This window comes from Macrobrachium nipponense, chromosome 1 (assembly GCF_015104395.2).
Source record: "Macrobrachium nipponense isolate FS-2020 chromosome 1, ASM1510439v2, whole genome shotgun sequence".
Taxonomy (NCBI): domain Eukaryota; kingdom Metazoa; phylum Arthropoda; class Malacostraca; order Decapoda; family Palaemonidae; genus Macrobrachium; species Macrobrachium nipponense.
In genome coordinates, this window is record NC_087200.1 from 173,240,180 (window position 1) to 173,266,182 (window position 26,003).

Genomic DNA, 26,003 nt, shown 5'->3' on the forward strand with positions numbered 1-26,003 from the left:
TCCTATATGTATACAGTTGACCCCTGCCTTTTCAAGGCTCCAGATTCACAGACTCACCTTTCGCGGATTTTTCTATGGAACATAAACGTAGTACCATTACTCACAGAAAACTTGCCTATTCGCGGTATTTTTAAGAGAAATATTCACTAATTAATGTATTTTCATATAATTTTTGTGACTACATGCATTTTTAAATAAAACTATTAAAGTACTCAAGTACAAGCATTTTTAGAGGGTTTTTCTTGGTGTTTGAACTATCAAATAGGCAGTTATATGCATTTTTAGAAGGGTTTTAAGTATTTGTGAATTTTAACTATGCACCAGGACCAAATGAAGGTTGACTGTATTAGCATTTTTACTTAAATTTACACTTTGTAGTATCATTTGGAATCGTATATTCTGTTATTAACTAACTAAAGTAGTTGTATTTAAAATTAATTTTTAAGGAAATGAAACCTTTGAATCAACATGAGTCATTTAATTTGCCAAGATGCATATCTTTGATAAATAACTAAACATGTTATATTAGGCCTATGAATAAAGGAATTAAATTTTCAATAGATGACCATTATATGCATTATAAAATAAAAACCTTTTAATTTTATTAGAAATTCTTCTGTTTAAAAGTTAAAAGGTAGCAAGAAGAATCACTCACACACATTGGCAAACCAAAAACATAAACTGTACTAGACTAGCTTGTCACATCACTATGAATTTAATTGTTCTAATAGGGTTGTTTTATCAAAGTTTTAGTGAAATTTTGTCCTGAGGGCTTCAGATTGGTTGTTACTGGGGACTCCATGATCATGACTTAGGCTCCTTATGCTTGTTGGATCTGCCATGAACAATTACTTTTTATTGTGTCCCTCAATATATGTAGCATTCATGTATTAATTAGGTTGTTATTTATTATTCATGCGTACCTAAAACTAGTCATCGTAATTATCATAATCATTATTTACATTTTACTGATAAACTTCCAAGTACTTACCATGGAGAAAAGATCATCAAAAACTCCTAAGCGATCAAGAGGTGGTAGGCACTTAGTGGCAATTGCTGGTATTAACTGGGCCATCATTTCCTGAGAGTACTGAGTTCTGCAATATTGAAATGAACAAATCACAAAAAATACTCAAATATCAATTTTTACATTATCACTAGCGTTATCCATCACAAGTTAAAATTCTAGTCTCTCTCAAGCTGGTAAAGCTATGCTCAAATCTGATGCAACGATTCTTTTTTTATCGTCCAGAATCTCAGACTCAATGGAACATAGCCGAGTAGGGTTAAAACTTTTTTATTTTATTTCTAATGTCATACATGTCAACAAGTTTGTGAATTCCCAGCTAACACTTTTTTCCTTATGGTTATATAAATATGATCCCTTTTATTCATTGGTATAATTCGTGAACATATTTGTTTTTTTCACATTGCTTAGCTCAAAGCACGGTGTGATAAGGTTAGCGGTGCCATCAATGACAGCATGCTTAACATGCTTCTTGGACTGATCAATGTAACTACCAACGCAGCATTATAACAGTAAACCTAATAAACTCAAGTCTTAACATTTTCAAAATAGGAATATGAATTACAGCAAGTTTTCTTTGAATGATGACATTTTAGGCTGTGTTTAAGCTGTCTGTATGTTGTAAAATGATTTGTAGGCCTAAAAATCTAATCTAAGCCCTCTGCAATGTAATCTGTCTCTAAAGAATTTATTTGTAGAGATTACCTCTTCTTTCAGGAATTAAAGATAATGATTTTAATTACATGGAGAAGATGGCTAATCAAAATGTCTATTAGTATTAATGTCAAGGCCTATGGAAAACTTGTTTTATAATAGGCTTAAAATATTTTCATAATAGTCCTCCTGCTGACTTTTGGTGTATAATTTATTCATTCATACAGTAACTTGAAGTGCAAGAATGTGTAGATAACTTCATATGCTTTCTGGCCAGAAATTGTTAATATATAGAGATTTGAATGCTAAGTAATTTACCTATTGTAAGTAAAGAAATCTAGAACACCTAGGACTACGCACAGTCTTGGCTTTAACAAAAGAATAATTGCAAAGACAATTATTTGCCAGTAAGCCATAATTTTTGAAGTGTTTATGAAATATAACCTAAATAATTTTATTTTTATGAAAATATATATCCCTCCAACAAATATAAAATAAATTGTTTCAAGATAATTTTTTGTCACTACTCATTGTAGACCTAAGCTGCACCCAGTGGTTCATGTCACCCCACCACTCTAATGGTTGCATCACAAGCTCCACCACTCACCTATTGATATCAGTGGAATCCTTCTAATTTTGTATTTACTTAGTATTTACATATTTTTCATCGTTGATGTGATCAACTAAGACTATTTCAAATTTTATGTTTGCATGAAAGCAACAATAATGTTATGACAAACTTTTTAATTTTTTTCTTTAACATTTGAACTGAGGTTTGATGATGACTTTTTTTTTTTTTTGTCAAATGCTTTAGCAATGAGGGAACAAAAGTTTTGAAAATTTTCATAACTGTTTTTCTGAAATTTGGCTACATGTGATATTTTCTTACAGTTTTGAAATATATGACAGATCTCACTCTTATGAAACATATGGCCATATTGTATGCAATAATCATGTTTTTGTATTTAAATAATAGATAAATATGAAATCCTATGCAGTCATTAGCATCAGTTCTGAGCATAGCTGTACAAAGCATCATTCTTCAGGGCAAAAAATTATGTATTAGCTATAACAATACCTTAAAACTTAATAGTACTTGTAACTGGATATAAGTATTGAAACTGATTAAGTATCCTAATACAATGGAACCTCGACATACGAAAGTCCCAACTTACGAAAAATTCAAGTTACGAAAGCAAATACAAAGATTTTTTTGCCTCTGCATATGAAAATAATTCTGGTTACGAAAGGGTGTTACTGTAAAGTCCCAAGATTCGCCCGGACCACCGAGAACAATTTTAAAACTCGCGTGCCGCCAACTGAGTAAACTCGCCACCATCCTCCCACTCTCCCATTGGTTCCTGATGCTAGTCAACGCCGAAAGATCCTGCTCTCCTATTGGTCAGCATCTACCCCATCATGTTCTACGTAAAGGCGTTATTCGGCCACTTTGTAGCAACATCGTTATCGTACACACATTGAATTCGTTCGTTCATATATACGTATACAATTTTATTTGTTAACATAAATTCGTGTTAGTGATTTCGCTTTCTACTTTATCGTGTTGTTTGTGAACTTAATTAGTACATAACTTAACGTATAGTCATGGGTCACAAGAAAGTTGCTGAAGTTCACGGAAAGAAGCAGATGCTTTCTATGGAGACAAAAATGGAGATCATTAAAGAGTATGAAGCTGGCATGCGGTTGAGTGTGATAGCTAAGGAATACAGCCGAAATCCGTCGACGATAGGCATCATTTTTAACCAGAAGGAAGCCATCAAAGCAGCTACACCTTCCAAGGGCATGACTATTTTGTCCAACAAGAGGAGCCACGTGCATGATGAGATGGAGAGGCTGCTTCTTCTATGGATTGAGGACAAAGAAATTGTTAGCGATACGATAACCAAGACGGCAATCTGCCAGAAGGCCAGCGCTATTTTCGCTGATCTGATTGCCCAGGCTGAAGACGACTGAGGAGAAGGGACATCGACGGCAACCCCAGACTTCAGGGCTTCTCGGGGGTGGTTTGATAAATTCCGTAAACGGACTGGCATTCATTCGGTGGTAAAGAAATTGAAATTTTGTAAAAAAAAAAAAAAAATAAATAAATAAAAATAAAATAATAATAATAATAATTTAAAGTTTTTTGTAAAGTTAAGTGTTAATGTTTTCTGCCATTTGTTAATGTGTTTCGTAAAGTTAAGTGTTCATGGTTTCTGCCATTTGTCCTCCTCTGTCGCCAGTTTCGGAGATTGCCTCTCTCGAAAGGTAAGGTTCCACATTTTACTACATATGTACGTACAGTATTTCTTGTACCCTGTACACTAATAAACTTTATTTACAGGTAATCACAGTTAGGTTAGGTATTGAATGGTCCAAATTGTTGTATTTCATTGTTTATTGGTCAATTTAGCTTTATTATAAAATTTACTGGGGTGTTTTTGTAGGGCTTGGAACGAATTAGGCAATTTACATGTAAAATGTGGTTCAAGATACAAAAAAAAACAGGTTATGAAGGCCGCTTCGGAAAGGATTAATTTTGTATCCTGAGGTACTACTGTAATAAGTTTGAGTATATTCCACAACACTAACCATTCAACAATTACTCCATGATATGACTGAAAACAAACAAAATATTATATAGACCTTAATGAAGATCATGTCATTAAATGAATCAATCAAGGTTCACGGTTTGTCTATGACAGAAGCAATTTATAAACCTGGAGACCACCTGAATATCAGATATAAATGAGGCAACCCTACATAATTCTTTTTCACAGTTAATTGCTAGTTTAAAACAGTAAGTTCAGTCAAACTATCTTTTAAATAAAATAGAGTAATAATAAGAATGCTAAAATAGAAAAAGAACCTACATTTGGAGATCTTACCTATAATATCCAATTGTGCCTGGATTAAGTTTAACCCAGCTATCAGATGAAACACCCTCAAGTACCACTTGGGTTGACTTCCCATCAAGGAGAACTTCATGAATAGGTTTGGAAGGATTCTTCTCTGTTGAAATACTTATGGGGACCATCCACTGGCTATTATCCCCTGTGAATCAATAAATAATAAGTTATAATGAAAGTGAGTAATATTAAAACAATACATGAATATCATCTTATTAGAATTTAAGGCTAAACTGTATAACAGGAGTGGGGACCATGTCAACTTTTACAAGATCTGTCATGGAGCAGATGTTAACTATAAAATTTACATTTTAGCAGGAACATCTCAAATTTTAAGTAATTTGTATTTTTCCTAGCTATACTTACACCAAACTACTATCGTAGGAGAATCCTGGATGTCAATCCTGTACCAACCAGAAAAAACTGGTTATTCCCTCCCGGCCAGGTATGAGAACCAGGGTCGAAGATCACGACCTCTGACCTCCAGTCCTTTCCACACCTCTAGAACTCCTGCCCCCAGATATGCGGGGATGGAAGGGTGGGAGTAAAAACTCCGTAGTTTGGGGGTAAGTATAGCTAGGAAAAATACAAATTACTTAAAATTTGTGATTTGTTCCGACACCGTATACTTACCCCGAACTACTATTGTAGGAGACTTAATCATTAGGAGGCGGGAGTCGTCTAGGGAAGGATGAGTCCCATCTCAGGAAGAGGTCAGCCTCCTTCAGGAAGGAAAGAGGAGGGGGAAGGGGGGGGAAACCCGCTCCGCCAGATCAGGGTGCAGGTGGAGATCCCCCCGCCGAATAGAACTGATCCCAACTGGCGGGGAGGGGAGGGAATAAAACTCTATGAGTTTAATGCAATGGTTTGTAAGCATATATATTCCTCTCATAGACTCACCTGAAGGCTGAGGAATTTTGGCAATTACATCAAAGGCCCAGTAGGGAAAGGGGGGAGTGGGGAAGGGTAGGATATGGAGGATGGACACTCCTCATACACTCACACACAATGGTGAAAGACAAGGTGTCTATACCTCTGATGTCATGGGACTTTGCGCCTTGAGGGAGGAAAAACCCCGCTCCTTCGTAGGCCCTCCTGATGGTCTCACTCAACCAGAAGGAGATAGTGTTCTTCACGACCCTACTCTTCTCGCGCCCGGTAGCGACGAACAGGTTTTGAATACCGGGGCAGAGTCCTGCCATCCTGCTGAGGTACAGTAGTACCTCAGGATACAAAATTAATCCGCTCCGAGGTGGCCTTCGTAACCTGATTTTTACATGTAAATTGCCTAATTAGTCCCAAGCCCTACAAAAACACCCCAGTAAATTTGATAATAAAGCTAAATTGACCAATAAACAATGAAATACAACAATTTGGACCATTCAATACCTAACTTAACCTACATATACTACTAATATGTACTACATACCTGTAAATAAAGTGTATTAGTGTAAATGGTACAAGAAATACTGTACGTACATACGTACGTATGTAGTAAAATGTGGAACCTTACCTTTCGAGTGAGGCGATCTCCAAAAGTGGCTACAGAGGAGGACAAATAGCAGAAAACTTGAACACTTAACTTTACAAAACACATTAAAAAATGACAGGAAACATTAACAATAAACTTTATGAAACACATTAACAAATGGCACAAAACATTAACACTTAACTTTACAAAAAACTTAAAATTAAATTTATTGTTTTTAATTTTTTTTATTTTTACATTTTTTTCTTTTATACACTTTACATTTTTTTTTTTTTTTTTTTTTTTTTTTTTATAAAATTTCATTTTCTTCACCACTTTCAACTTTCTGTTTTTTCATATCATTTGGATCTTCCTGTTCGCTTACTAAAGGCCTCTTTAAAAAATAACTATCCAAGGAAGATTACTTCAGCCTGCTTTTCACAATGTTCCTGAAACAACTCAGGCAAACATCATCGAACTGCGCAAGTATACGACCTGTTTAAACCTTTTCGGGTTGTCTCTTTTCTACAAATGATTGCACCTTATGAAAAGCAGCTAAAGCATCCTTAATTTCTGCCGTTGTCATAGGGTCCTCCTCCTCCTCCTCGCCGCTGCTAGAGAACTCTTCTTGCATGACGTTATGTTGCATGGCCTCCAACTCCTTCAGGTCATCCGTCGAAAGCTCCACTTGGTGCTCCTCGAGAAGGTCATTGATGTCGTCCTCGTTAATGACCAGCCCCATGGACTTGCCAAGTGCAACGATCTTGTCAAGATCTGGTTGCGAAACAGTTTCAAGATCATCAACTGTTTCTGAAACTGCATCAGCTTTGCCCACGTCGAATCCCTCGAAGTCTAAGGTGGATGCGTTATCAGGCCAGAGTTTCCTCCACAAAGAATTCAAGGTTCGCCTCAAAACCTCCTGCCAAGCTTGATCGAGGAGTCGGGTGGATATGACAACATCGAAATGCTACTTCCAAAATTCATGCAAGGTGAGGTTTTTGGTATCGGTGATGTTGAAACATCTCTTGAAAAGATCTTTCGTATATAGCTTCTTGAAGTTCAATATCACTTGCTGGGCCATGGGCTGGAGGAGAGGGGTGGTGTTAGGCAGAAGATAAAGAACCGTGATAAAAGAAAACTCCGCTAGGATATCTTCCTCGAGGCCAGGAGGGTGAGCAGGGGCATTGTCCAACAACAGCAGACATTTCATAGGGTGGCGCTTCTCTTCCAAGAATTTCTTCACTGTTGGGCCGAAACACAGATTTACCCACTTGGTGAACAAAAGTCTCGTTACCCAGGCTTTCGCATTAGCCCTCCACATTACTGGAAGCTTCTCCTTTAGCACTTTGTGAGCCTTGAAGGCTCGAGGAGTCTCCGAATGATAGACAAGTAGGGGCTTCACCTTGCAATCCCCATGGCGTTCGAACAAAGTGCGAGCGTAAGCCTGTCTTTCATAGGCTTATGCCCGGGTAGCTTCTTCTCTTCCTGTGTGATGTACGTCCGAAGAGCCATTTTTTTCCAAAAAAGGCCAGTCTCATCACAGTTAAAGACTTGCTGAGAACTGTAGCCTTCCTTGATTGTCATCTCGTTGAAAGTCTTAATAAAGGCTTCGGTCGCTTTCGTGTCCGAGCTGGCCGCCTCCCCATGCCGCACCACCGAATGTATGCCAGTCCGTTTCCGGAATTTTTCAAACCACCCTCGAGAAGCCTTGAAGTCTGGGGTTGGCAACGATGTCCCTTCTCCTTCGTCGTCTTCGGCCTGGGCAATCACATCGCCAAAAATAGCGCTGGCCTTGTGGCAGATTGCAGTCTCGGTTATTGTATCGCCAGCGATTTCTCGTCATGCACGTGGCTCCTCTTGTTGGACAAAATAGTCACGCCCTTGGAAGGTGTAGCTGCTTTGACGGCTTCCTTCTGCTTAAGGAAGGTGCCTATCGTCGACGGATTTCGGCCGTATTCCTTAGCAATCACACTCAACCGCATACCAGCCTCATACTTCTTGATAATCTCCATTTTTGTCTCCATATAAAGCATCCTCTTCTTTCCGTGAACTTTAGCAACTTTCTTGGGACCCATGACTATACGTAATTAAGTTATGTAGTAGTACTAATTAAGTTCTCACACAACACGATAAAGTACAAAGCGAAATCACCAACGCGAATTTACGTTAACAAACGAAATTGTATATGAACGAACGAATTCAGCGTGTTTACGATAACGATGCTGCTACCGAGTCTTCTCAGTTGGCAGCGCGCGAGTTTTAAAATTGTTCTCGGCAGTCCGGGCGAATCTCGGGACTTTACAGTAACACCCTTTCGTAACCTGAATTATTTTCGTGTAGAGGCAAAAAAATCTTCGTGTTTGCTTTTGTAACTTGAATTTTTCGTAAGTTGGGACTTTCGTATGTTGAGGTTCTACTGTACTTCCTTACCGCCCTGACTGGGCAGAGGAGCAGGTCCTTGGGGTCCTCTGACTTCGGCAGGGTTGGAACGGAGGACTCCACGAACCACTTGTCTCCCACTGATGGGTTCTGGGTCTTGGCTACGAAGGACGGCACAAACCTGAATGTTAGATCCCTCCATCCCCTTGAGTGGGACACCTGGTAGGGGAGGCCATGAAGCTCCCCACCCTCTTGGAGGATGCTAAGGCCAGGAGGAAGAGTCTTGAGTGTGAGCTCTCTGTCTGTGATATCCTTGAGCGGCTCCAAGGGGGCCTTTTCCAGTGCATCCAGGACCCTGGCCACGTCCCAGCGAGGTACTGCCAGGGACCTGGGGGGAGGGGGGATGTATGCTTAAAGCCCCTAATGAGCAGGGAGATGCCCTTGGAATTCCCCAGGTCTACCCCTTTGAGCTGGCTCAAAGCTGCCCTGACCACTTTGATGGCTGCAATGGAGACCCTCTTGTCCTCTTTCAGATGGACTAGGAATTTCGCGACATGGGAATCTTGGTCCGTATGGGGTCCAAGTTCTGTCCTTTGCACCAGGCCCTGAAGAACTTCCACTTCGCCTGGTAAACTGCTGCAGAGGACTCCTTAAGGCATCCTGACACGCGGGAGGCCACCTTGTGCAAATAACCCCTCTTGTTCAGGAGGAGCTCGATAGCAGAGGATGTCCAGGCCCTCGTGAAACCTCTTGAAGTGGGGCTGCCTAAGAAGGTCCAGCCTACAGGGGAGTTCCCAGGGTTCTTGGATGGACATCTCCAGGAGATCCGGGAACCAGTCTCTGTCCAGCCACCTGGGGGCTATGAGTGTCATGACCGTGGCTTTGGAGATCCGGAGACAATTAAGGACCTGCCTGTGGACTCCAAAGGGGGAAAATGCATAGAGATCTAGACCATCCCAGGGGTGCTGGAACACATCTTCCCACATCGCTACCGGGTCTGGGACCGGGGGGGGGGGGGGTTTGTTCAGAACACCGGAAGTTTGTGGTTCAGGCTTGTTGCAAACAAGTCCATGGAGGGGGAGCCCCATCTCCCGATCAACTCGCCCGCTACTACCGGGTGTAGGGACTATTCTGCCCCTAGGACCTGGCCTTTTCTGCTGAGTCTGTCGATGATCACGTTCCTCTTTCCCAAAATGAACCTCACTGACAGGGAGATCCCAGCGTTCTCCGTCCACTCTAGAACGTTCTCTGTCAGGGCGCACAGGGGTCGCGATCTCAGACCCCCCTGCTTTTTGGCGTAAGCAACGACGGTGGCATTGTTGCACATGACTGTCACTCGTTTGTGTCTCAGGCTGGTTTCAAAGGCCTGGAGCGCTTTGAGGATGGCCAGGAGCTCCAGGCTGTTGATATGGAGCTCGCGCTCCTGTTCCGACCACTCCCCCCCCTCACTTCTGACTGTAGGTGGGGTCCCCCGCCCTTCCTCAGTGCATCCGTGAATAAGAGCATCTCCGCAGGAACATCCGCCAGCGGGACCCCCCGTCGGAGGTGCATGACGTCTAACCACCAGCGAAGGGCATCTGCCATCAGCTGAGAGTGGGCTACCAGCTCCCATGAGTTCTTCCCCGGCCGAGGCCCACCAGCCTTCAAGTTCCACTGGACGGGCCTCATCCTCAGCCTTCTCTTGGGTACTAGCTTCTCCAGGGAGACGAGGTGGCCTATCAGCCTCTGCCACTCTTGAGCTGGCTGGGGTGTGTCTGTCAGGAAGGGGGTCACTACGTCCTTGAAGTTGGAGATTCATTCCTCCGATGGGAACACCCTAGCTCTCACTATATCTAGATCCATTTCCAAGTACACCATCCTGTTGGTGGGTTCCAGGTGCAACTTCTCCCAGTTCAGGACAATACCTAGACAAGCACAGAGGTTCAGGAGTTTGTCCCTCTGCTCCTTCAAGAGATCCCTTGAGGAGGAAAGGAGTAGCCAATCGTCCAGGTACCGCAGGAGACACATGCCCTTCTTGTGGGCCCAGGCAGACACGAGGGAGAACACCACCATGAATAACTGAAGTGCTGTGTACAGGCCGAAATAGAGGGTCCTGAACTGGTACATCGATCCCTCCCACCTTCCGCGGAGGTACTTCCTGCTGGAGGGGTGTACTGGGATCTGGAACTGGAAATATGTGTCCTTGAGGTCCAGGGACAGCATGTAGTCCCCTTCCCTCAAGGCCGCCAATACAGAGCAAGGGGTCTCCATTTTGAACTCTGTCTTGAGGACGTATGTGTTGAGGATGGAAAGGTCGATTACCAGTCTCCACCCCCCTGAGGCCTTCGCCACCAGGAATAAGCGGCTGAAGAACCCTGGGGAGTGGGTCAAGCCAGGTAGGAGGCCTCACCTCTTACTTCCTTCTAGGGAAGCGGCCGCCTTTACCTCTGCAAGAGGACGTGGACCTGGCTCTAAACAAGGAAGAGGAGGCCTTAGCAGCCTTGGGGGAGGGCTGAGTTCCCTGATGGCCCCAGCCCCCTGCAGATGGTTCCGACATACCAGAGGGGACCCCTACCCCCGGTCTGGGTCCTTGTCTTGGCTTCCGTGTTTTGATACTACGTCGTGGCACCAGTTGCCTGCCCTAGGATGACACCCTGTAGATGACGGAGTCCTGGTTCGCCTTCCTCCACCGTTCAATGGCGTCTTTTATCAGACAATCCAGGAAAAGGGATTCCCTGACACTGGAGCGTTCCGGAGGGCCTTCGCCTCCCTGTCCGGGAAGCCCCTCAGGAGGTGAGCAAGAACTGTGTCTCTCTGCCTCAGGACCCAGTTAGTCCATTGAGTCAGCAGTTGGGTGGTCAGGAAGCCCAGAGACTTGCCCCTTGACAGCACCAACTCCTTGAATACGGCCAACTCGCTTTCGTCCTGCAGGTCATATACTGTTGCGAAGTTGGTGGATCTCTAGTTGCCGGAGGGAGGGACAGGGTCTGCTAGACGGTCCCTTCCCTGAAAGAGGGCTCGAACCCTCCTGTCAGATGAGCCCTCAATGTACGCACCTTGCCCCTCCCAAGGTGTTATCAGCTGCCCTGGATGAGTGACTCATCCTCACTGCCCTTCAAGACCGAGCAGGCCCCACCATGGGAGGTGGGGTGTGCTCCGGAGTGGCCGGACGCCTCTCTCCTGAGGCTACCAGCAGAAGCGGGAACCTCGCTGGAAGCGGAGTCGCAGGCCATACTAGCGGAGCCGTCATAGGAGCCCCACTGGTCAGCGGAGCGTGCAGTGGAAAGGCCAACGGGGCAGTGGAGCTACCCTCTCACGGGACTGTCATGGAACCACGAGCATGGATGACCCCAAAGCAGACCGTCTGACTGGGGGAGCAGAGCAGGCCTTCCCACCGTGAGAGCAGAGCGGGCCGTCCAACAGGGAGAGCGGAGTGGCTGTCCGACAGGTAGAACGGAGCGGGCCGTCCAACCGGGGAGCGGAGCGGCCATCTGACAGGGAAAGCGTAGAGTGCTGTCCGACTTGGGGAGCGGAACGTACTGTCATCGACTGCGTGCCCCATCACGTCGGCTACCGCACCTATCCCAACCTCTCCATTCGAGTAAAAGACAGAGCCGTACGCGCTAAACTCCACATAGCATGGCGCCTCTTCTCTGACCTGCACCCCTTCTTATGGGGGACTCCATCAGAGGGAGAGGTCAATGGGGCAGCGGCGCACCCCGCTAACAGGACCGTCATGGGAACCACGAGCACGGCGAACACAGCGCGGACCGTAAGTTCGGGTGAGCTGGGTCGACCGAGACCTCATGTCTCGTCACTGCGGCTACCACACCTACCTGAACTGCTCCGGTGGGCTATGATGTGGAGGGCGGAGCATCGCGTGGGGCAGAGCATTACGTGGGGCGGAGGGCCCGAACCCACCCAACTCCACGCAGGACGGCGCCTCTATGCCTCGCACCCCTTCCTATGGGGAACTTCATCTGAGGGAACCACGTCTACCTGGGGAGCAGGTCGACTGCAAGGGTATCATACGGGGGAGGGGGGGTCTGTGCTGCAGTGTAAACACCCCCCCCGGCCATACCCCCCCTCCCTCCGCCAAAGCACTTCCGTGGGGAAGTCTGAATGGACCAGGCCTGGACCACTGAGGGACCTGTCAACTCCCTCTGCTACCGAGGGGCGCCAATCCCTCCAGGGACGTGACCCGGGAGGCTCCATTGACTTGTGGAAAAACTCTGACAAGCTTTGGCTGGATGAGCAGAGCGCTCCACAGCAGGACCCTCCGCATCGGGAGGCAGGAACTCGGCGGCGTGCGGTGTTGTTACTAGTGCATCCAACGATGGGGTGCCCTGCAGACCACCACATGTCCAGCACTCCCGAAGAAAGGCAGTATCGTACAACGGCATATTCAGTGGGAGCAATGAAAAGGACTCCTCGGGCCCTGCAGCAACGGACTCACCTAGGTCCCCTCGCTGGGAGAGGATGGGGGAAAAATTCCGCCGCTCCGCTGGGGGAGTCCTGAAGCGGAACTGGAGATGGTGAAGGCCTCCCAGCCCCCGCCTCGCGCTTCTACTCCTCAGAACTTCCGAGGAAGACTTCTTGGAGAGGGATCGAGGCTTCCTCTTCCTCCTTGTCAATGTCAGATCCCATTGATGCTCCATCCACGCAGCGAACTCACCACTCGTAGCCCTACACAAAAAAAGGCGGCCCCAACACTTGTTAAATAAATTGTGGGGTCTATCTTCACTGGAGAGAGAAAAAACCCCACAAGTCCTGCCCACAGAAAACAGACCGATAACAGACGACAAGATGAGCAAGTGGAATTTCTGTGAACGCTACAGCGACCAGGAAAGGAATGCAGGTCAGAGGTCATGATATTCGACCTTGGGGCTCATACCTGGCTGGAGGTCGGGAGGGAATAACCAGTTTTTTCTGGTCGGTACCGGATTGACATCCAGGATTCTCCTACGATAGTAGTTCTGGGTAAGTATACGGTGTCGGAACAATTATGGAATATAACAAGCAATAACCCGGGACTAATTATAAGATTCAATCTATAAGAGGACAACTTAAAAAAAAAAAAAAAAAAACCCACTCAAGATTTGAAACAGTAAAAAACTGTGCTCTTTCCTAACAAAGACAGGTAGTAGGTCTAAGTCAAACAAATGGGGACAGCATATGGATCAGGTGGTAGCTTATAAGCAGAAAATATCTAAACATTTTGTAATTTTGCCATAAAATATGATGATAGTGCAATGTTGTTGACATCCAGACAAGAAAACAATGGGGTTATCAAAAATGATGTTGCCTAGGAACACTAAAAAAGTAGACACAAGCAAAGCACATCACATCATCAACATTATAAGTTACAGCAAATTTAATGTTTAAAGGAAACTGTGGTTATAACAATTTTATATATTAATATATATTATATATATATATATATCTATATATATAAAAATATATATATAAGATTATATATATATATATATATAGATATACATATATATATATATATACATACATACATACATACATACATACATACTACACACATACACATACACACAAAACACACACACACACACACACTATATATATATATATATATCTATATATATATATATATATATATATACACATATATATAAAATGGACCCTTTATTCGCGGGGGATGCATACCAGACAACCCCCAATGTTAAAATCTGCGAATGCTTAGAATCCCCTCTAAAAAGGCTTATAACTGCCTATCTTGAAAGTTCAAATACCAAATGTATATACCTTAAATAAAATCCTACATCAAATATACCTTAAATTATTACCCTACTTTTGGATTGCCTAATATATAAGCAGTTCCTGATTATCAGCGATCTGGTTTTATGGGGCTTGTCTAGCACTGAAAATCAGCACATTTTAGCTCCAATTTCCTGTTATCATACAAGGATGTTGTGGTGAGTGAGGGACTGAGTGTGATGAAAGCCTTGCTGGAGGAATGTAAGAGAGACTGGGTGGAAAGAGGAATAAATGTGCCTGTGAATGTGGGAAACAACAGAAAAAGGAGCTGGACCATAAGCCACGAGAGGTTTAGGAGTATTAGGAGAAGTGTGGGTAGAGCAAATGGAAATGTGAACAGTAGTATAGTCAATTCATTTAAGGTAGATTCTTGCGCCTACAAGACGTTTGTTTGGCGGCCTCTGATTGGCTGGTACCGGGAGGTAGGCCGCTCGCTCAGTCTCATTATTTTATACTGTGGCTTAGAAAACTAGCAAAATTATGTTTATATTTCTTCAATCAACTCACGCTTTGCTCAAGATAGGAAAATTTTGGTCATACCATAGGATTCGGTATTAATTGTACAACTAAGTCATCTTTTCCTGAAATCAATAAGATAAAATACAAAGGAATTACAACGAGTAAAAGTGAAAAGAGAAGCATTTAATTCTTTATAACTGTTTTTATTTATCATCAGATTTTGCATCATTAACGCGATTAAAATAAAATAAAACTTGTGTTTTCATACAACAAATTCACCCTGAATACGCTGGTGCTTTCAGATTTTGGATGCGTGTAAAATGTGAGGAGAAAATGAAGAATATGTCTTATTATGTTGCATCAGTAAATGATTCAAGTTTGACGGTATTGCTGAGAGAATGAGATCTGCAAGGCGTCGTCGTTGCGTTTGTCGCCTCAGCTAGAGATTTGAGTTGCCAATTAGCGATATAAAAGGTTGCACTTTCGACAATATTTACCACTTTCTGAAAATAGATACACAGAATTTCCATTATATCTGTCGAACATTTTAATCCAATATCATATAGTATGTCTGGGCATATCTGATAAGGAAAAATATAATAATAATCAGATGGATGCATCTGGTATCGTTACTCAGACCCATGCGGGCCGCGGGGAATTCAATCGAGCAAAGTTGAACTCTGTGGAAAGACGACTTCACACTCTTCAACTCAGCCTAAACTTTAATCAGGTTGTTTCAAGATATTGTTTCTAATTTTATTTTATGAATATATTTTCAAATGAATGAGACATCAGGGACTTATTTGAGTGATATGAAATAATAATCTCAGTGAAGTAATAAACAACAAATAATTAAGAAAGATTGACTTCCTATCAGGCTGAGTCAAGTACGGCTGCAACATAATAAGATATATTCTTCATTTTCTCTTCACATATTACACGCATCCAAAATCTGAAAGCACCAGCGTATTCAGGGTGATTTTATTGTATGAAAACACAAGTTTTAATTCATCTTGATCGTATGACTTATTAAAAATTCGATGATAAATCAAAACAGGTGTAAAGATTGAAACTTTTTCTCTTCACTTTTACTCGTTGTAATTCCTTTGTGTTTTATCTAATTGGTTTCTGGAAAAGATTATTTAGTTGTACAATTAATACCGAATCCTTTGGTATGACCAAAACTTTATTATCTTTTGGAAAACGTGAGATATATGAAGAAATATAAAAATACTGCATGTTTTCTAAGTCACAGACGAAAATAAGACACAATGAGCGAGCAGCCTACCTCCCGGTACCAGCCAATCAGAGGCTGCCAAACAAACGTCTCGTAGGCGCAAGAATCTACCTTAAATGAATCAACTATAGTAAAGAGTGTTTTAGGTGTAAAAGGACTGGGCATATAAAGACGGATTGCAGATGGTCTAATGGTGAGTGTTTTGGCTGTGGGAAGAGAGGACATATGTTGGTTCAATGCCCACAAGTGAGAGTTGAAGTGTTTTGACTATGGAAAGATGGAACATTGTGTGAGAGACTGCCCGAATGGAAGGAGAGTAGGAGTGAGTGTAATTTGTTGCAAAAACTGTGGAATAACTGGACATTTTGCCAGGACATGTAAGAACCCTCTGGGGAAGTGTGAAGGATGTGGAATGGAGGGTCATGTGAATGAAGTCTGTCATAGCAAACCACAAACCCAAGGAAACTAATTGTGAAGGGGGTTTACTGTGGTGAGCCCTCTGGTATAAAGGGATAGATGTATTTGCATGTGAGAGAAAGATTTGTAAGTGAGAACGTCTGTTTTGGGAGACGAGTAGATCGTTATTTGTGTGTTAGAATAGAATGTGGTAGTGTTACTGAAAGTGCTGATTAGTACTGGTTGTAGTGGAAATGTGGTTTTCAGAGATGCATATGAGAAAATAAAAGAAAACTTAAGCCAGGGTCAGGAATGTGCTGGATATGTAACAGGGATTGGAAGATTGGACGTGAAGGTGGATATGTAACAGGGATTGGAGGATTGGAAGTGAAGGTGTATGCAAGGTTTGTTGAGTCAGTTGTAGCTGCAGGAATAAGGCTGGGAGAAAAGGATTTTTACATTGAGGACAGAGTGAATAAGTATGATTTGTTACTGGGATATGCATTTTTGAAGAACAGGGTTAAGATGTACCTTGAGCAAGACATGGTAGAAGTACGAATGGGGAAAGAAACGAGAGTGAAGTTGTAAGTGGAGGAGGATGGACAAGTAAGTTTGAAAATTGTTTCTGGAGAAAAGGTGTATGCAATGGAGGACACCCAATTGCCAGGAGATTTGGGGAGTGTGAAAGTAGGGTAAAGAACCAATGTTGGAGTTGATGCAGAGAGTTTGGGTGAAATTTTTGTGTTGGATGGTAGCTCTGCATGTTATAAGATAAGGCGGGTCACACATGTATTCGATGGAATTTTGTATGTAAAAGACCCAAAGGTGTGGGTACAGATGCGTGGGGCTGTAAAAATGAAAAGGTGGAGAGGCATGCATCTTGGTGATAGGTTGGGAAGCTTGAGAATTGTAGTTGATTTGAGTAAATTGGTAGGCATGTTAAGGGGTATGATGTGATGGCTGAAGGAGAAAAATCAGAAGAGTGGAGTAAATGAAAGCTTAGAGAAAAGGTGAGACTGAATGAGAGAAAGAGCAGGTGTATGAATTGTTGTGGGAAAGAAAAGGTGTGGTGAGTCAAGGTGACGAGGACCTTGGGACAGCTAGGTTGCCGGATTTCTGTATTCGACTGACAGTACAGGTAGTTCCTGTTTATCGGCAGACTCGGTTAATGGTGATCCTGTTAAGCACCATAAAATCGGCGATTTATAGCACCATAACAAACAAGCTAAGTTTAAGTTATTGGCACCTTAGAGTTATGGTGCCATAACGTGCCTAACAGAGGTGCCATTAACCGAAACTTGACGCTATTAGCACTATAAATCACCAATTTTCAGTTAATGGTGGTTTTTGTTTATCAGCACCCCGCCAAGTACGAAATCCTGTCAATAACCTGGAACTGCCTGTATTCCCATTCACCAGAGACCCCGACATTTCCCGGCTCCGGTAACGAGAGATAGAAAAGCAGTGTGAAGAGTTAGAAAGGATAGGAGTGATTGAACTCAGTAAGATTGCTTGGAATATAGTCCAATTGTGCCATTACAAAAGCCTGATGGGGAGATTGCAAATCTGCATTGATTATCGGAGAGTAAATGAAATGAGGTGAAAGTGAAAGAAAGATTTCATATGTGTGGTGTCTGACTGTGTGTACAGTATGCATGGGATGAAATTGTTCAGTAAGATGGATTAGATGCCAGTGGCAGAAAATTGTAGACCTACTATGTATAACTGCTTTCTCAACTGCTAAGAAACAGTACCAGTTCTGCAATCTTAGTTTTTGCCGGGTGAATGTGCCAGCAGTATTTCAGTGACGAATATTGTCCTGATTGGTTTTCCCTGTGAAAATGTTCTGGTGTTTCTGGATGACATTTTGGTGGTGAGCAAAACTGTACAAGAGCGCATGTTGGCGCGGGCAGTGTTGAAGAAGTTACAGGAAGTGGGGTTGAGAGTCAAAGTGATTAAGTGTGAGTGGTTCATAGATGAGGTGGAGTTTCTGGGCCATAAGGTGAGTGAGTCTGGTGTACGAAAGAGAGAAAAGTTTGTAGAAAAGTGATAAATTTTCTATACCTAGGACCGTGCCAGAGTTGCTTGGATTTTTGGGATTCATCAAGTTTGGAAGAAAGTTTGTGGAAGATTGTTCAGGAATTGCAAAGCTGTTTCAGAATGGACAGGCTGTAGGTAGAGTACAGTTGTGAGGTGGGATGAAAGGATGGTGAAAGCATTCAAGAAATTGAAAGAGGAAATGGTGAAGGATGTAGAGTTGGCTTACCCTAACTATGGTGCAGATGCCAGCAAGTTAGAAGTGTATATGGATGTGAGTGGAGGGTCGATGGGAGGATGGTTGATGCAAAAATAAGTTATGAATGGGACTGAACACGATCGAATGGTAGTGTATGTAAGTAAGGCATTTAGTTTGGCAGAGCAAAAGTACTCGACTGGAGAGTTGGCTGCGTTGCACTTGTGTGTGAAAGCTTTACGACTGTTTTTGTATGTGTGAGGTTTGTGGTACATACAGACCACCAACCTCTTGTGTATCTGCAGAGAATGAAAGGAGTGGAAGCTAGTACAAGCAGGCCCTGGCTTATGACGGGTTCGGCTTATGACGTTCCGAGGTTACAACGCTTTTAATTATATTTATCAGAAATTATTCCCAAGTTTACGACGCATGTTCCAGGGTTACGATGCCTACAATGCTGATCAGGAAGAAGAAATATGACTCCAAAATAGTCAGTATTTGAAGGTTTTTAATGCACCCAAAACATTTAAAGTAAGGTTTTCTTAGGATTTTTGACGATGTTCCGGCTTACGATGATTTTCGGCTTACAACGCGTCTCAAGAACGGCACCCCTGTCGTAACCCCGTAACCCGGGGACTGCCTGTACTGCAGAAACGGTAGGGGATTTGAGTGAATTTTATTTTGTTGTGGAGTGCATCTCAGGTAAGAGGAATGTTGTTAAGGACATGATGTCTAGACTACCTAGGGAAGGGAAGGAAAAACATAAAAGACAAAGATCAGAGTATCTACCGAGAGGATTGGTAGTTGCATGTGAAAGTAGTGGAGGTGGTGACTCAATGTTTGAAAGTGTGGTATGGACTGAATGATTTGGTAGATGAAGGTTTGAAGGTGCGGGTGCCTGAAGTGTGAATGAGCTGAGGGCTGAGGTAATTGAGGAAGTTTGCAAGAGGCCTGGATGTTTGGACATGTTGAATGTGGAGCAATATCGGAAGAGTCTGAGGGCTATGATGTGTCCTGGAGTAGCCCCATTTCAAGATCTTTTGGTGGCAGTAAGTAAGAAGTATAAGGTAATTGTGTCTGTACACACTGGGGGTGAGAAACCTATAGTATATCGGCATGAGGGAGTGAAAGAGAGGGAGCATGAGTTGCATTTGCAGTGTTTAAGTGGGGTACATTATAACTGGGTTATAGAGGAAAAGAGCTATGAACGGGAGTATGAAAAGGATGAAAATGTTGAAGATAGAACGTTTGAGTTGTTGGAAGTGCAAGATAGTAGTAAGGAAGTAAGTGAAAGATGTTTGGTTGGCAGAATGGATAAGTGTCAGTGCGCATCAGAGGGGAAATGCCATGATTATGGGAGCTGATGTCACTGGAGGTCAGTACTGTGGTCTGGTTGACACTGAAGCCCAAATATCTTTGGTGAACGCGCATGTAATTAGAGATGTTGTTAAGAAAGTGAATTGGAACGTTAAAAGGAGCTGTGAGTGTGTCAATGACAGGTATAGCAGGAGAGTCAGTTGGTTGGGAAGAAGTGAGGTTGGAGGTAAAGTTGGAAGAGATTGAGATGGAAGTGTGTTTTGTGGTACTGGGAAATGAGCAAATGCTGTGTTGTTTCCTGTTTGGGAAGGATTTTTTTTTTTTTTTTTTTTTTTTTTTTTTTTTTTTTTTTTTGAGGATGAATGGATTGGTAGTGGATGTTGGGAGAGGACTTCTGTTGAAAAATGAGGTTGTAATAGGGAGAATTCAAAGTGAGGTAATAAGCACAGCCAGGTTTGTGGGAGTGAGTAGTAGAAGTCTGAGTGAGGAGGAGGATATAGCAGAGTTGGATAAGAGCGAGGATGAATTGCTAACAACAGAGGCCATTGAGGAGATGCAGCAAAATTGTTTTGTGGTGAGTGAGTTGGGGAGTTGTATTAGAGAGGGAGTACCTGATAGAAGATGGCCTTTGTTGTTGAGTAAATGGATGCGGTTTGCTGAGAGATTTGTGTTGTGTGAAGGCGAGGTGTATTTTCAAAGAGAGAAGATGGGTGAGTTGATATATGTTCCAGAGTTCTAGATACAGCAAAGCAGTAGGGATGTGCATGTTAGTCCATGAGAAATATGGACATATGGGGAAGTTTAAGTTGACTGAGTGTATGAAAGAGTGCCAGTTTTCCCCATATTTGAGGAAAATTTGTACAGATATGACAGTTACGTGTGAAGAATGTCAGAAGGGAAAGTATCAGAGTGTATGCTAGCCCACCTGTTTTGAAGTTGAGTATGAAAGAACCGTTTGAGTTGGTGGCAATTGATTGTGTAGCTTTGGCAGTAACTGCAAGAGGAAATGTAGGAGCAGTTGTTATGGTAGATCATAAGAGTAAGTTTGTTTTTAAGTCATGCAGAAGTGAAGAATAAGACTAGTGAGAATGTTGCAACAGTAATCAGTATGGTCTTGTTGCCTGCTTGTATGAGGAAGCCGGTAAGAATGTTGAGTGATAATGGACCAGAGTTTGTTGGTAGACCTTTTGAGCGAATGTTGGGAGATAGGGGTACCAAGCATGTAGTTACAACTCATATATATCGAGCGCGAATGGATCAGTGGAACGAACCATGAGGACTCAAAGTTACGAATGTTGACCGGTAGAGAGAATGAATGGGATTTGTTGTTAGGGAGAGTGGTAGGGATGTATAATGGGTAAGTAAATAAAAGCACAGGCATACCACCAAGTGAGTATGTGATGAATTACGAGAGGTATGTGAGAGCAAGGTTGGATTCGAATGAGGATGAGCAGGATGTGTGGAGAAGGACAAATGAAAGGTCTGAGAGTTTCAGAGTAGGTGATAAGGTGTTGAAGGAAGTGGTTGAGAAGGGAAGACTGACGAAGATTGATGAAGAAGGAAATGTAATGGTAATATGAGCACATCATAATCAGATGAGAAGACAAAGAGATCCTCCATCAAAATACATAATAGAGCATCCCATTAGGAAGTTATTAAGGGAGGAAAAGGAAAACAAAAGGAGAAGAAATAGAAGAAGGCATAAATTGGGGAGATAAACAATTATGTTAGTGGAACGTAAGAGAAAGCCTAAAAAGAGAAGTAGAAAGAGTAAGGGTACATTTACACAGTTGTTTGCACAACTTACACGAGATGGGTTGTTTGATTTTATGGGGTTTGAGAAGCCAGTAGGTGTGAGAAGCGAAAATACCCTTGCGATGCTGTTGAATAGTAATGAAAATGAGGGTGTACTGTAATTGCTTTTGAAGGATTTGAGTGGAATATGGAAGGAGTGAACTTGGTGAGTACAAGGAATGTATATGAAGATCCACAAGAGTTGGGTAATTTTGTTTGTTGTTATTATGTTATGCAATTTTGAAACTAGTTTTTAGGGTTTAATTGTTTATTATTTCATGTTGTGTTTGTGGGTGAGGGATTATTTAATATTCATGTTTGTTTTTTCTTTTTTCATTGCAGTTTGGTAGATGTGGATGAGTGAGAGTTGGTTGAGGCTCACATTGGAAGCTGAGAGACACAGTTTTGCCAGTTGGTTATGGTCCCTTTTTTTTCTGAGCCCAACGGCAAAGTAGTAGTATGCTGGCTAGGCCGATGGCCTACAGATTTCGTGACCACTTTCCAACTTATGAATCTGACCTGCAGTTGGCTGCTGAGTTGGGGAAGACTTTGCTGGAGTGCAATCGGGAATGGAGTTAAACCTCAAGTAACAACAGGCTGTCATCGAGGATCAACTTCAAGAAATTGAGTACTACTTCAGCAAGCAGACAGCAGTGTTGAGTGAGGTCAACAATTCCAGGCTACGCATCTACGAGCGACTGGAAATATCGATTCAGGAACTAGAAAAGAACAACCAAAGGCTCTGCAGGAGGAGCTATTAACAAGAGGAAAATCAAAAGTTTATGCAGGATTAAGGAATAAGTTTAGGATCATAGGTCGGGGTAATATTAAGTTAGGCTTAGTTAGGTATTACAGGATAAGATAAGATTAAGTTGCATTGTAATATAAAGATAATAAATTAGGTTAAGGAGAATCAGTTTTATTTAAGAATCCTTTCAAATCTGTTCCCATTAGTACCCTGCTCCATTTGTGTAACTTGAAAAGGCCGCCCCCCACAACACCACGTGATGACTGACGAAAGAGTCACATCCAAAAGGTTCCTCTGGTTTATTTTATGACCAAGCACTAACCATGTTCTCTTGCCGTCCAGACAAAAATAAGAAAAAATTTGTCCATGTGAGTCAAGTATGCATGATCAGCCTGTTATACAAGCTGATGGAAAGCCTGAGATGGTGGAATGCTACAATAAGACTGAAGGTGCTGTAGGCACATCTGACCAGATGTGTGCTCGTTATTTGGTGAGCTGAAGAACGAGATGACAGCCACTGTGTGTGTGTTCTACGGCATATTAAATGCTACCACAATCAATTCATGGATCATCTACAACAAAATGAAGGACAGAGGTCAACCAGAGATGGAGAACAGAGAATTCATGATGAAACTAGCAGAAGACCTTATCTTCCCTTGGGCAGAGGAGCAGAGGTATTTTCAAGGACCACAAAGGAGCAAACAGATGACAATCAAGAATGTGTTCAATATCACCATCCCACATCAGCAGATAACCCATGGTGAATGTCCAATGAAGAGATGTGTCCTGCCCCAGGAAGAATGACCGACAGACTCGGTAGCAGGGTACATACCACAAACGTCCGTTGTGTGGTGAACATGCCACACCCCCATCTGCAGTGACTGCATTTAGATCCTAGTAGAGTAAGTTTTGTCAAAGTGTCATTCCTTCTGCCTCTTAAATCAGTTTCAAAATGTACAAATATGTACACAGCTAGAAACAGAAGCCATTAGCTATGTCAAAAGTTTGTGAGAAGGGTCCCATGAAAATAACCAAAAATTACATATCTTTTTTACTGGTAACTTTTTCACCTCTTGTTTTTCCTACTTCTTTTCATTCCCTGCATTTCTTCGTTTGCTTACAGAATGTTCCAGCCTCGGTCTACTATGGGGGAACCAAGATGTGGTTTTAGTTTACATTTCTCCAAGGCTTAACATTAAAATTGATAAAAGCAAATTTACAGTATTTTTTTTTATTTGTGAAAATTATTTTTTTATTACAGTTTGCATTTTTTGACAAGTATGGATGAAAATAAGATGCATTTTTTGTATCTTGAAGCATTTGCTAAAAAAAAATGAGCATATGTACTATTTTTCAAAAAGTTTTTGGTGGTTACCTACTACAGTAAATGGAAAGTAGGGTTACTATTAAGGGTTAAAGGCCAGAGAGGAACTTAATCCTCTGATGTCATGTGCACTTGTATGGACAGTATTTGTGACATAACTTGAAGGTGTGAAGGTGAGGAGTAGGCTTATCTAATCACCTCACAAAGCCAAAAAGAAATGGTAGTCTTCAACACTTATTTGTTGGTTCAGGACAAAGAAACAACTCTTGAGGATCATTATCAACAAATTCCGTCAGGGACCTCGAATTCCGGGACAAACTCGAAGGCTATGGACCCCAACCCATGTGTGTTTTACGTCATAACTTAGGCCATGAAGCTCTCCAACTCTCTTTGAGGAAGCCAAGGCCAGGAGGAAAACTGTCTTTAAAGTTAGTGCCCTGTCTGACGACAAACATAGTGGTTCGAATGGATCCCAAGGACTACTCAGAACCACGCAGGAGGTTTAAGTTCTCTAAGTGAACAAGACTGTTTAAAGCTCTTACCAACACAAAAGATCTCTCAGGATGAAGTGATATCCATGCCTTTAAGACGAACTAATGCCAAGGCAGCCCTGTAGCCTTTGATAGTAGACACAGAGCTGCTCCTTAGTTCTGAAAAGATCAGAAAATCAACTATCTGCTGAACAGAAGTTCCAAGTGGAGAGAAACCTTATCGATGACACCTATCACAGTAGACGGCCCATTTGCCCTGGTACGCGGCTGACGAAGATCTCCTGAGGTAGCCAGACATTTAGGTCGTTGCTCTGCGAGAAAAGCTTCTCGCACACAAGATACTGGACAGTCTCAAGCTGTAAAAAGATACGGACCCTACCAACTGTTGGTACCTCTCCAGATGAGGTTGGCAGAGAAGGTTGTGCCAAGGGGAAATTTCTCTCGGAACCACTGACAGAAGAGACAGAAGGTCTAGGAACTACTCTGCTTGGGGGTACAAAGGTACTACCAGGGTCATCCTCAGATCCCTGGAACCCATCGATCTGTTCAGGACATGATGGATCAGGCAGAACAGAGGGAAGGTATGCACTTCTAGATTGTCCCAAGGTTTCTGAAGGGCATCCTTCACCACAGCAAATGGAGCTGGAACCACCAAACAATAGACCTTGGGCTTCATGTTGAAACGAGTTGTGAAGAGGTCTACCATGGGTCTTCCCCATAGGAGAAACAGCCTGTCCACTATGTCCTGATGCAGAGCCCACTACATACCTAGAACTTGACTCCAACAACTTAGCTTGTTGGCCACCACATTCCTCTTGCCTGGAATGTATCTGGCCAAGAGCTCCGAGTTGTCGATTGCCCACTGGTGCAGCTCAACTGTCAATGAGTGGAGTTGGCGAGACCACGGTGTTGTCTGACATCAGAAGGCAGAGCAACCCATCACTTTTTCTTGAAACTCTGGAAAACCCAGGAAAGCTGCCTTCAACTCCAACACATTGATGTGGAGTTGCTTGCCCTGTGCACTCTAAACCTGCAAGGCCAGGAGCTCTTTGAGGTGAGCATCCCAACCCTCAGAGCATGCGTCTGAGAGCAGGAGCAGATCTGAAGGGAGTGACTGAAGAGGAACTCCTACTGTCAGGTTCTGGCCATCCAACCACCACAGAAGGTCGCTTCTTACCTCTGCCGATAGAAGGATCTGGAGCTGAGGGGAATCTCCTGCCAGGGAACAAAAGAGCTGGAGTCTCCACTGCAGGGAACAAATATGGAGACGTCCATGAGGGACCAGCTTTTCGAGAGAAGACAAGAGACCCAGAACTTGCCACTGGAGAGTTAGTTGCTCCCCACTGAAAGGAAGGAGCAAGTGACATTCCTGAACTTCTGTAATCTCTGGTCTGACGGAAAAACTCTCAATGACACTGTATCTATCATCATTCCCAGGTATAGGATTTTCTGCATGGGAAGAAGGTTGGACTTCTCCAGATTTACCACAATGCCTACACTCTGACAAAACTTGTGAAGTTGGTCCTTGTCCCAAACCAGTTTATCCCTGGAACTTGCTAAGACCAACCAACCATTGAGATATCTCAATAGGCAAATCCCCTGAGCATGACCCTACGCTGATACTAGGGTAAAGACTCTTGTGAACACCATGAAAAGGTCTATCACTGGCCTCCAATCGTCTGCAGTCTTTGGAACCAGGAAGACTCAACTGTAGAACCCCGGGGAAGGACGATCTATCTTCTCCGCATTTTCAACACTTCCTCCTGGAGAGCCAGGTGCTTCGGAGAAGTTTGAGCAT

The 26,003-nt window shown here is 42.9% G+C and overlaps 1 pseudogene; it reads right to left on the reverse strand.

Moving 5' to 3' along the window:
- The window catches only part of LOC135219853 (puromycin-sensitive aminopeptidase-like), a 185,904-nt pseudogene that overhangs the window by 49,310 nt on the left and 110,591 nt on the right, over positions 1-26,003 (reverse strand).